We start from the raw sequence: 11293 nt of genomic DNA, 5'->3' as shown, positions 1-11293 counted from the left end.
CCAGCTCTCCCGGAACCAGAGTAGATGCGATGCATTCAGTTCCTGAAGCCAAGTCGACCTGGTCTACCGACAGATTTCTGGCTGATCTGGAGTGGATCGGCAAGAATTTTCTGACTCCCAATTGTTTCACGACAGCAGCAACAAAACGCTCCCTTCCCACCCTAAATTCTATGTGATAGGAAGAAAGTATGGGGTAACCAGAAGTGGACTTTTGTGCGGAAGGACTGTGAGTCCCGTTCAAGTTCAGCTGCTCCAAACAAAACCCTGGGTTCAGAATTGTTTCATTCCAAGTGTTTGTCTTTTCCACCATGCTCCAGTTGGTGGATCTCAGAGTCTGGTAAACAACAACATCACGTCAATTCTGCAAGCCTGACATCTGCACGCCCTGATCCTTAGCGGCGTGATCGGATCACCTAGCAAAATAATCCAGAGACCAGAGCTTTTTCGGAGAGACCTTCTCAAGATGATCTCTGTCTCGTGACCTGGTTGTCCTCATCTGTCATGCTGGCTGTCAGCTACTTGACAGAACTTGCCCCTCGGAAATCCTGTATCTCGTTGGCCTGCTGATGCTTCATGAGGCAACTTTTGCATTCTCCTGAAACCGCGAGCTCGAGATGTCCTCCCTTTTGATGCGCAGCCCTCGGAAAGGTTCAAAACGACGAGTGCAACGTCCAGGAAAAGAGGGAATCTCCTTGTCAGGGCCTGGCCAATGTTTTGTCATGTTTTGTTGTGTTTCCTCTTCCAAGCCCTGTTCTCTTCTCCTTGGAGACAGGCGCTCTCTACAAAACACTCCCCGTTAACTCGGCTAGATCAAATGTCACTCTGCCTCAGCTGGAACCGACAACCTTCACTCCTTTATCAGCCTGAGCAAATGAGATGGTGTGAATGCAAAACTGGGTAGGGAGGAGCTCTGGAAATATGGGAGAAAGGGGACACTAATCATTCATTCAATCATTCATAGCATTTTTACTCTACTCTTCACCTGAAAATGTCTCCCAGAGTGGCTTACACAGATTAATAATATCACAGCCCCTGCCTTCTGGATTACAATTTAAAAGACATGACACAAAAGGAAAAGGGATTGGGAAGGAGGAGGAAAAAAAACAAAACTCGGACACCAGCTCTTAGTTCCAAAATATTAGTTGGTAAATTGTCTTGCTTTCAATGGAATTTCTAAGATATGACATGCAGGTGTTTTATACCTCAATGGGCCGGCCCAACTTCAGTAGCTTTAGAAACAGAGAGACCCATACCTTGGATTGTTTTGGGCCCGCCACTCCCTAGGGGTGTATGAGAAATTCATTTCAGTTTGGTTTTCATCAGAATTTACCCAGTTCACACCTCCCAGGATCGAACATGGACCCAAATACAAACTGCAGTCAAATTCAATACATTTCCAAGCTTGTGATGTGATTCGTGGATCCATTTTTTAAAAAATATGCATGAAAAAATGCATACTTTTGAAAACTGCAAATAAGCACATTTTAATCAATGGGGAAAAAAATCTGTATGTTTCAAAAATGCACACAACTGGTGCATACGTTTGGAAAAGAACATGGACAAATTGTTCATGAGAAAAGAAAAGAAAAAGCTTGCACCCTGATAGAGATAGGACGCGGAACAAGCTTTGAGGTGGGATTCAGAGAGCCACGCCCAATCTGGAGGTTGCTGATTCGCACATCCCGGCCACTTTGGAAGCAAGTGCATGCTGCAGAGGATGCTTCCTGTCACGGCCATATTACCTCAGTTGAAACCAGTCAGGGTCTGTATTCCAGTGGTGGACGGGGCCAGGGACAAAAATGGGCAGAATCACGGGCATTTGCTTCCAGACATTCTCCTTCATTTTCATTTCGTTTCATGAATTTCATTTCTGTATCGCCCAAGCACCAAAGCTCTCTGGACGGTTCACAAAAATAACAATCCCCAAATACATCACAATATAAAATCTTGTGCAATTTGTGCAAAGTTCCGTCCACTTGGGATACAGAGTAATTAATATCGATAGCCCTGAGCAAGGCCCATGAAGCAGGCTTAGAGAGAATGGGCATGGCCTGCAGGGAACCCAGTTTGAGTGGGGCCATATTTGGCCCACAGTCAGGAAATTCCCCACCCTAGGGCCATCGTTCTAGGGCCATTGTTAACACAGAGAAGGGCTATGGGATGTGGAAATCACACGAGAATAGGGATGAGCGAACGAATGATGTTCGACCTCAGCAAGATTCTCTGAACATCAGCTTGCTGCTGATAGACAACAATTGCTCCTCTTCAATTTGCGCTCACATCTGTACTCACTTTTTGTTTTGTGAGAATGGGAAAATCACGCAAAAAGAGCAGCTATCGCATGTGAAAGTTGCACACAAATACCACCCAATTTTCCCCATAGACTAAAGTGTGGGTACTTTAAAAGTTGCACGTCGTGAGAAAGCTGTGCATTTTTCAACATTCATGTAGTGTGAGAAACGTGTGCATTCTGAGAAAGTGGTGCATTCTGAGAAAAGTGCGCATTTTGACAAGGTGATGCATTTTTCAAGTCCACATTTTGCAAATGCAGGTTTGGGAACTTGCAAACATTTTCAGAGGAGATGAGCTCCTGTTTGGGATTGCACACTGGGTGTTTCCGAGTGATTTCAAATGATTTGCAAACTGAAATGAAATTCTCATACATCTACACAAGAGAAAGGTCCCATTTTCAAATATTTTCAAATTGATCCATATCAACCAACCAGTCCTAGGAGTTTTCCTCTCCACCAGGAGCAGGTCTTTTGTACAGCTCATGGGTCTTAACTGCCCGTTCCAGACCAGGCCGCCCCAAATTCCTTGCATGACAACAGGGAATACTATATTGTTGCCAGTGGAGGCCGGTGGCTCTGATTTTAGTGGGGCTGCGAATCCATTCTGGCTATTAGTCAAAACCAACCAGAATTCCAAAGGAGCTATCCAAGGTGTTGAACCCTAGCTGCAAAATATGTTCAGCATCTTGGATAGCCCCTTTAGGGTTCTGGCTGGTTCCAACTAAAACCCAGATTGGATCCACAGCACCACCAAAATCGGAGCCACTGGGCCTGCACGGATTGTTCCTTGGAAGATTCATTCCCCCCCCCCCCGCTACTTTGAGGATTGCAGCTAAGCTCAGAAGGAACAGGGGCATCTGAGTAGGGTGGCAAATGAGGTCAGCGCCCCTGCTGATAAAAAAAAGTGTGTCCCTGTCAGCCCTGGTGGCACTGTACCAGTGAGTGGAACTATCGTGGGCTTCCCCACTCCCCAAGGCAGTTCAGGAACTTCAGATTGTGGACAGAACCAGAGGGAGTCCGTGCCAATCCCGAGCATGCATCCGCCTGTGAACACTGGCGCTCAGACATACAACACCCACACTGCTCACCGCTCCACAAGACTGCCAGATAAATAAAAGGGGCTGGGCCAACATCCTTCTTCTCCATCTCACAGGATTCACCGGAGCCAGTTTGAGAGGCCGAGAAGGGATCTTGCAACAATAAAGTGTGCCACTGAGCATGCACAAAGTGCCGTGTAACATCGTTGAATGTTCCGTTGAATGTTCCGCCTTGTTCCTATAGATCTGAAATGAGATGAAAGGGTTTTCTGGGGGCCAAAAAACAGGTCTGAATGTCATTTTACGTCCTTTCAGAAAGTACAGGCGCTCAGCTCTGCTCACTCCGGGACTGGTGCATTGCCCCGCCAGAACTCGCCACAAGAGCATCAGCGTGACGTCACAATGGCTGAAGTCGGTTGGCCTCGGTTCAGCCAGCTGACCTGTGGCTTTGTGGGAGATCTCCTGGTGAGTCTGGGGGATCCTCCGGCAAAAGGGGTAACTCATGATCCCCTCTTCGTTTGTGCTGAAGACGGGGCAGCGGGGTGTACACAAAACACGGGACAGGTAGAAGAAAAACACCTTCTCTGAGCAGATATTGAACATCCAACTTTGGCCAATGGAGGGTCAGGTAGGCAGTTTGTCAGGCTTCGGTGTCATGGTGGGAATCATGTGAGTATGTGATGGTTGAGGCAGAAGGTCCTCAAATAACCTCTCCTTCTCCTGGCCCCTTTCCCTTTCCTCCAGTCACAAATTATTTGGTGGTTTCACGGCTTTGGTTCAGTTTTTCCCCCCATTCTAAAAGGTTGAAACACCTCTCCTAAGGCTTTCCGTACCGGCAGTGAGAGCTTTAGGCTAAAATATGCTGGAATTCTGTGGTTCCACCCACTTTTGCCTTTGTCCCTTGTCCCCACCCACTACTGGAATGCCCCCCCCCCCAAGAGCTTCTCTGAAATGGAACCAAATCTGCACCCCGGCTCACAGACACAGTTTTACAGCCCTCTCCTTTGCTTTCCAGTAGGGGGTACAGATTGCACGAATGTGCGAATGTCTTGGAAGATGCGCTTTCAGTACATATGTCCTGGTGCCCAGTTTGGGGGCCCATCTGCACTCTCTTGTTTTGCAGCATGGTGCTTTGAGAAGGCACAAAGCGCCAGGCTCAAACCCAGCCAGCTCCTTCCTGGATACTGCTCTAGATTTCTTGATGAAATAAGTTCAACACCCCTGCCTTGGAGTATTGAGGATTCATATTGCACTTTTGAGAGTCCACGTCACACACGCTATCTTTTTGAACTCCTTACAACAACCCTGTAAGGTAGGCCGGTATTATTACCCTCATATATATTGCAAGGAGCAAAGGGTTTCTCGCAGACCACCTTGCAACGGCATCATGCTAAATTTTGAAGTAGCCACTCCCCAGTAGAGAGTCAAAAACTCCAGGCAGCTTTGTTGATCCATATCAACGAACTAGCTCTAGCTGCTTTCATCTCAACCAGGAGCAGGTCTTTTGTTATGGGTCTTAATTGCCCATTCAAGACCAGGCCATCCCAAAAGACTCCACATTACAACAGGGATAGCTCACAGCCATATATTTTTGCAGGGAAAATCCCTCCTCCCTCCCCTCCACCAGCTACTTTGAGGATTGCAGCTACGCTCAAAGGGAACAGAGAAGTCTGAGGGGAGCGGCATCCCTGCTAATAAAAGCGTCGAGGGGCTTTGACCCTGTGAGCCCTGACTCCACAACTCCACTGCCACCGAGGGCGTTTCATGGCATGGAAGGAATGTGACGCTCAGCCTCTCAGCCCTGGCTGTTATCACTGCCCCTTTTTGTTTATTTGTGTTTTGCCCAGGGCTTCAATCACTTCGGATGTCCCAAAGCAGGCAAGGAGAGGAAGGGAGTGAGCCAGAGGAAAACCGCCACCCAGAGCCAGAAACAGCGGAGAAGGAGCCGGAGGCTGAGGCAGAAGAACCCAGTTCTAGCCCTTCCTCCTGTCCTCTGATATCGCGCACGGAGCAAGCCCAGAAGCAAGACACCTGGCTTTGGGGCTGGCTACCTTTCCCCCTCCTCTCCGGGCTGACCTGGCTGGGAGACAGGTAGCACGGCCAGCAGACCCTCTTTAAAACTAGGCCTCTCCTGCTACCGGTGGGGAAGGGTTGAAAGATCTATGTTACGTTTCCTATTTTACAAATCATGCAGTCATAGAACTGGAGGGGCCTCTGAAGGCCATCTAGGCTGACCCCCTGCTCGATGCAGGAAATATCCAACAGGTGGCTGCCCAGACTCTGCTTGAAGACATACAGGACAGGAGAGAGCCCTCCCTTCCCCGATTCCTGGTCGACAGCTGGTTGGCCACAGAATGCTGGATTAGATGGACGTTTGGTCTGATCCAGCAGGGCTCTTCTTATGTTCTTATGTAATTGGTTCCATCGTGAACTGCTCTTAACTTCAGGAAGTTCTTTCCACTGTTTGTCAAAGGACTTGGTATTATGAGAGAGAGAGAAAAAAAGTCTCCCTATCCATTTTAACCACACCGTGCATAATTTTGTATGCCTCCATCTTGTCTCCTTTTACTCACCTTTTCCTAAGCTAAGTCCCAGCTGTTGTAACCTTCTCCCAGAGGGGAGTTGCTCCAGCTAGGGGTGTATGGATTCCTCACCGTCCGTTCCAGCGGAGAATCCGCCCGGGGGGGGGGGGGAAGCGATCCGTTCCTCCCCCCCGCCATAATCCTCCGGTGTGGCTCCGCTCCGCAAGAATTCTGCAGAGCTGCCCGGCTTGAGGGCCACTTACTTCCTGGACCCGTCCCGTTCGCCTCCACACGGATCGCCATTTTTTTTAAAAAAGGCAATCGGCAGGATGTGCCCATAGACTTATACACAAAATAGAGCTGTGAATCCTGCCGATCGCCATTTTTTTAAAAAAAAAAATGGTGATTGACGCGGAGGGGAACAGCTCCGGTTGAGCAAGCTGCTGAGTGCCATTCCACGTGGAATCCTCTTGGACTGGAGGTAAGTGGGGCTGAACTGCTGCGGATTCCGGAGGCCGAATTCCAAAGAATCTGGCCTCATTTGAATCCGCAGCAGATTTCTCTAACATCCCTAGCTCCAGCCCCTTGATCCTTTGTGTTGCCCTGTTCTGCACATTTCCCAGCTCTTCCATATCCATTTTTAGGCGCGGCAACCAGATCTGTACGCAGTATTCCATGATTGCACAGATTTGTACAAGAGCACTTTTATTTTCGAGTCCGTCTCTAATTATGGAATTCGGAAACATGGCATTTGCAAGCAGGTGCCTGGTGGAGCAGCGAATGAACCTCAGTGAGATCCTTTGGCCAGGTCGGAGTGTGTCACGCGGCCCGCCCTATGCCCCCGAAGTGGGCTTCTTCCCTTGTGTACATTGGAGGATGCTACCCCCTTGGCTGTGTTGAGTAAGACGTAACGGCCAGCCCACTTGGCATCTGTATGTGGAATGGGGAGGGGGGCACCCTCTTGCCTTTTGCTTTAGTCAGCAAAACATCTTGGGCCGGCCCTACCATTGGTGCCTGGTCTGCAAAATCTTTTTTGACATTCTGAATTGGCAAAGACCATTTGTGTGTGTGTGGGTGGGTGGGTGCTCAGTCCATAATATGAATCAAGCCAAAAGTGTTGTGCTCTGGACAAAAAAGTTGAAATGCCTGTCCTAAGGCTCAGGGCCTGGCAGTAAGAGGTTGGAGCTACATGATGCTGGCATCTTCTGTATTTTGGCCACGCCCACCGTTGGAATGCGGCCCCCGAGAGCTGCTTGGAAACTGGATTTGACCTTCAGGCTGACAGAGGTTCAACACCCCCATTTTAGAGAAAGGGCTCCAGCCCCTTGATCAATTTAATTGCCCGTCTTCCGTTCCCCCCCCCCCCCCCCAGGAACAGGCCTCTCCAAGAGCCAGTTTGTTGCCAGCTAGAGAGAAAAAGATCCTCCGGCAAGATGTGCCCAGAGTGCGAGATTACGTTCTGCAAGAAGTGTGAGACGCTGCATTACAGCCGGGCCTTCATTGAGCATGGGCTCCTGGGACACAGCGCTGAAAGCCTGCCGGAGATTCTGAGCCCAGCACTGAGCACAGGCAAGGAATAATGAGGACTGGCGTGTTGATGGCAACATGCTGCCTTTCCTAACCAGGCAGACTCCTATGGCACAGCTGCCCCCTTTTCGGTGACTGAGGCCCGGCGCCATTAATGGCTGCATGATGGGTAGGGAAAAAAATATATGCAGTGTTCTCCTGATACTCTGTACCCATTAAGGGAAAACGTCGGTCTCCACTGCCAAAAATATGGAAGCCACTTTTTTTTTCCTATTAAAGGGTGAACTTCAGAATAGACTAACTTAAAAGAGAACTGATTTGGGTTCTGATTTAGGGAATACATAATTAGCTCATTTAAAGCTAAGCCCTTCTGATTTCCAGGTCTCACCCACTATTTCTCAGGGTCCTGGATTTATTTCCCAGAGCCCCAAGTATCCATTGGTGTCAATTGAAGGTGTTTTCTCTCAGCTTAATTCCCATGCAGGAGGGTAATTTTCAAGGGGGATTTTAGCTGGGGAGGGAAGGGTTAACTCCCCCCTTCCCACATGCTGCAACCCCCCCCCCCAAAAAAAAACCTTCCCTGGCAATTAATCTTTAAAAAAAACTTCTTTCCATTGGTTTGGGATGATTTGGGTCAGGGTGCAAATTAATTGGAGGATTTATTTTATTTGAGATGATTTGGGTCAGGGTGCAAATTAATTGGAGGATTTATTTTATTTGAGATTATTTGGATGAATAATGGAATTTCAAGCCATCCTATGTTTGCACATGCATATGTAGATCTAAATTAGCATATGCAGAGTCTGAGCAGATTTCTGTCCTATGGGCCTGGGATCTTTTAAGTGCCTAGCCACACTCCTGGTTCTTTTTGTACCGATGGCCATGTTAAGAGGTTTGGCTTTTAGTCTTATTGACTAAATAGAACCTCTTAACATGGTTAAGGATTGTTCCAATCCAGCAGCACTGTTCTTAGGCTTAAAAACACAAGAGTAGACAAATTCATGGAAATAGGTCTACCCATGGGCATTACAGCATGCTCCATGGAACATCCTTGGTTAGTGGCAATAATATACCTCTGAGGACAAAGAGCATTCCCAAGGAGTCCCAGAAGTATCTAGCTGACCCCTGTTGGAAACAGGAGGCTGGGCCAGATGAATGTTGGTTCAAGCAAGGCAACATGGCCTCGTTCTTTACTCCAGGTTCCATAGACTTGGCTGCAGCTCCAGAGGAGGCAGAAGATGAGGAGATAAGGAGGCAGTGACAGGGAGGGAGGGAGGATTTACTTCTTGACAGTCCGCAGGCAATGGTAGCCATCTGATTCATCTACTGACTGAAGGAGCTGTGTGATCAGGGCTGAAGGTTGCCCACGTCCACCTGACTGGCTACTAAATGCAGCGTGTGCGCACGTGTGCTTTTAAACTGCAGAGTTTTACCAACTGTGTTATATTCTGAATAAAATGCAGTGGGCTTCTAGGTTTCATTGATTTATTTAACAATATTGATTCATTGTTGTATTGATTTATTTAACAATATTGATGCATGAGAGAAATGTCGGAGCAATGTACAAAATCAAGTCTTCAGAGGACGAGGTTACCTTCCCGGGAATGCCTGTTGGAAAAGGTATATTTTCAGTAGGTGCCGAAAACCCAGATGGGTCGGGGCCTGCCTCGTTTGTAGTGGCCGGGAGTCCCAGAGAATGGACGTTATGACACTAAAGGCCACCACAGATGGGACCTCCAAAATCTTGGCTACCACCAGGAGGGGATCTTCTGATCAGTGAAGCAACCGAGCAGGCCGGTAGGAGATCCGGCGATCTCTTAGTACCCTGGTCCTGAGTTGTTTGGGGCTTTGTAAACAAGGACCAAACCCAGAAGGCAGCTCGTACAATTTCCCTCCACGTAGGGGTAACATAGCAACAAAAAGCCGCTCCCATTACCAGCCTGGCTGTGGCATTCTCCACCATGCGCAGCTTCCAGGCCAAGCTCAAAGGCAGCTCCACGTAAATTGCATTACAGTGATTCAATTCTGAGGTGATCAATGCACGGGCCGCAGTGGCCAAGCTATCCTTGTTCTGGAATGTCTTTACCTGGATGTCTTTTACCTGGAGCTGGTAAAAGACACTCCTAGGTTCAGAAGACACCTGTGCCTCCAAGAGGCAGTGCTGGATCAGTGACTGCCCCCCCCCCAGTATGCACCTGCCCATTCTGGGGGGAATCTAACCCCATACAGAGAAGGCAACTGACCCAATTCTGGTTCAGAATTCAAAATTCTCAGTTTGGCTCTGAGCCCTAAGTCCTACTCAGGCATTCAAATCACACGCATTTGGAGACAAATATTTGGAGCTGAAAGCCATGGAACACTGGAAACTCACACGAATAATCTGAACACCTCAATAGCAGGGATGCAGAACCTCCCGCACGTGGGCCTAATTAGGCCTGTGGAGGTTATGCTTCCAGCCTGGGAATCTCCTTGGGTTCCTCCAGGGGGTGGGACTTGGCCTCCAAGCCCTGCCCCAGAAGAATTCCCATTGTTATCTGAGATCAAAAATGTGTGTAATTACTTCAGTAATTTGAACACTTCCATAGGGACCTACAGCATGGATGTGGCACCTCACCTGCAGCCTGTGGAGCTTCAGGTTCTGGCTTGCAATATCCTTGAGTTCCTCCTTGGTCTACAAGTCCCCGCTGCCTCCGCTCTGAGGAATCCCAAGTGTTATCTCTGAACTGAGGTTGGAGATAACATCAGGGAGGAGGTTGTGGAGGGGTCCAAGGGGAACACTGGCCAAGTGACTTCGTGCACTGTGTGCTGCCCCCATGGGGGATTGGCATGAAGCAGGGATTGGGCTGGCACTGGTGAATCCCTTCCTCTGCGCTGAGAAAGGCATGGAACTCCGCACCTCGCTCAGCACGGAGAAAGGCAAAATGGGCGCGGGGGGGGGGTGCTGGCTTCCATGGGCGTGGCCACACCCTCTGATGTCATCTGGCCCACGGAGGGGCTGGTGGGGGGCAATTCAGTGGACGCCCACGGAACCACCCCTCCAGCCTTTGCCTCCTCGCCCGTTGGAAAATTGCTCAGGGTGTGTGTGTCTTTCCAGTGGCAAAGAAATTTCCGGTCCTAGGAAGCGGGCCACTGCAAGGTCAGCAGTTTGTCAACACGAAGCTGACGAGGGTCAGCGTTGCACGTTGCAACATGACGAAGGAACAAAGGCTGGCAAATGCCCTTTTTCATTCTTGGAGCAGGGAAGCAGAACAGCCTCGCAGTGAGAACTAAAGACGAGCACAGCGACCTGGGGCCAGGCCTCGGATGCCAACAGACGGAAGCACTGCAGTAACGCTTGGCTGCATGCTGGCTGGGATGGGTCACTGGATGCCCATGGCACCAGCTGCATGAAGCGTGGTGCTTTTCAGCCCGTCTAGTGAGGGCACTTTGGAGGGGGACAGAAGGATCCTGCCCTCTCCAGTTTCCTCCCCCCCGCTGCCCATACCATGACCCCTTTTGATCCTCTCTGAGGTTGACTTTCCAACCTCGGAGGGCAGCCGGTGCGGTTCTTTCCATGCTGGCTGCAAGGGGTCAGGTCTACGACTACCCCTTCCAAGGTTGAAGCGCTGTCTCCAACTGCAAAAGGGATTTTTTGAGCCATCCTACAGTCCCTGGGATGCTCTCCTAGGAACTACATCTCTACGTCTGCTAGCCTTTAACAGGACACAGGATTTTCTCTTGCCTTTGCTGCAACCTTCGGGAACTTGTCACCACAGGCATAGATAATCATGTTCCCTTATGGATAAAGTGGAGGCCATGCAAACCACCAATTACCTGGGGAGGCGGGGGGCTCTCCCACACTGGAGGTGTTCAAGACGAGGCTAGACAACCACCTATAAGGGATGCACTGACCTGGATTCCTGCATTGAGCAGGGGG

Source organism: Heloderma suspectum, chromosome 16, assembly GCF_057233095.1.
Source record: "Heloderma suspectum isolate Gila_16-S chromosome 16, 16-S_ref, whole genome shotgun sequence".
In the NCBI taxonomy this organism is placed as follows: domain Eukaryota; kingdom Metazoa; phylum Chordata; class Lepidosauria; order Squamata; family Helodermatidae; genus Heloderma; species Heloderma suspectum.
Note: the sequence above shows the minus strand (reverse complement) of the source record.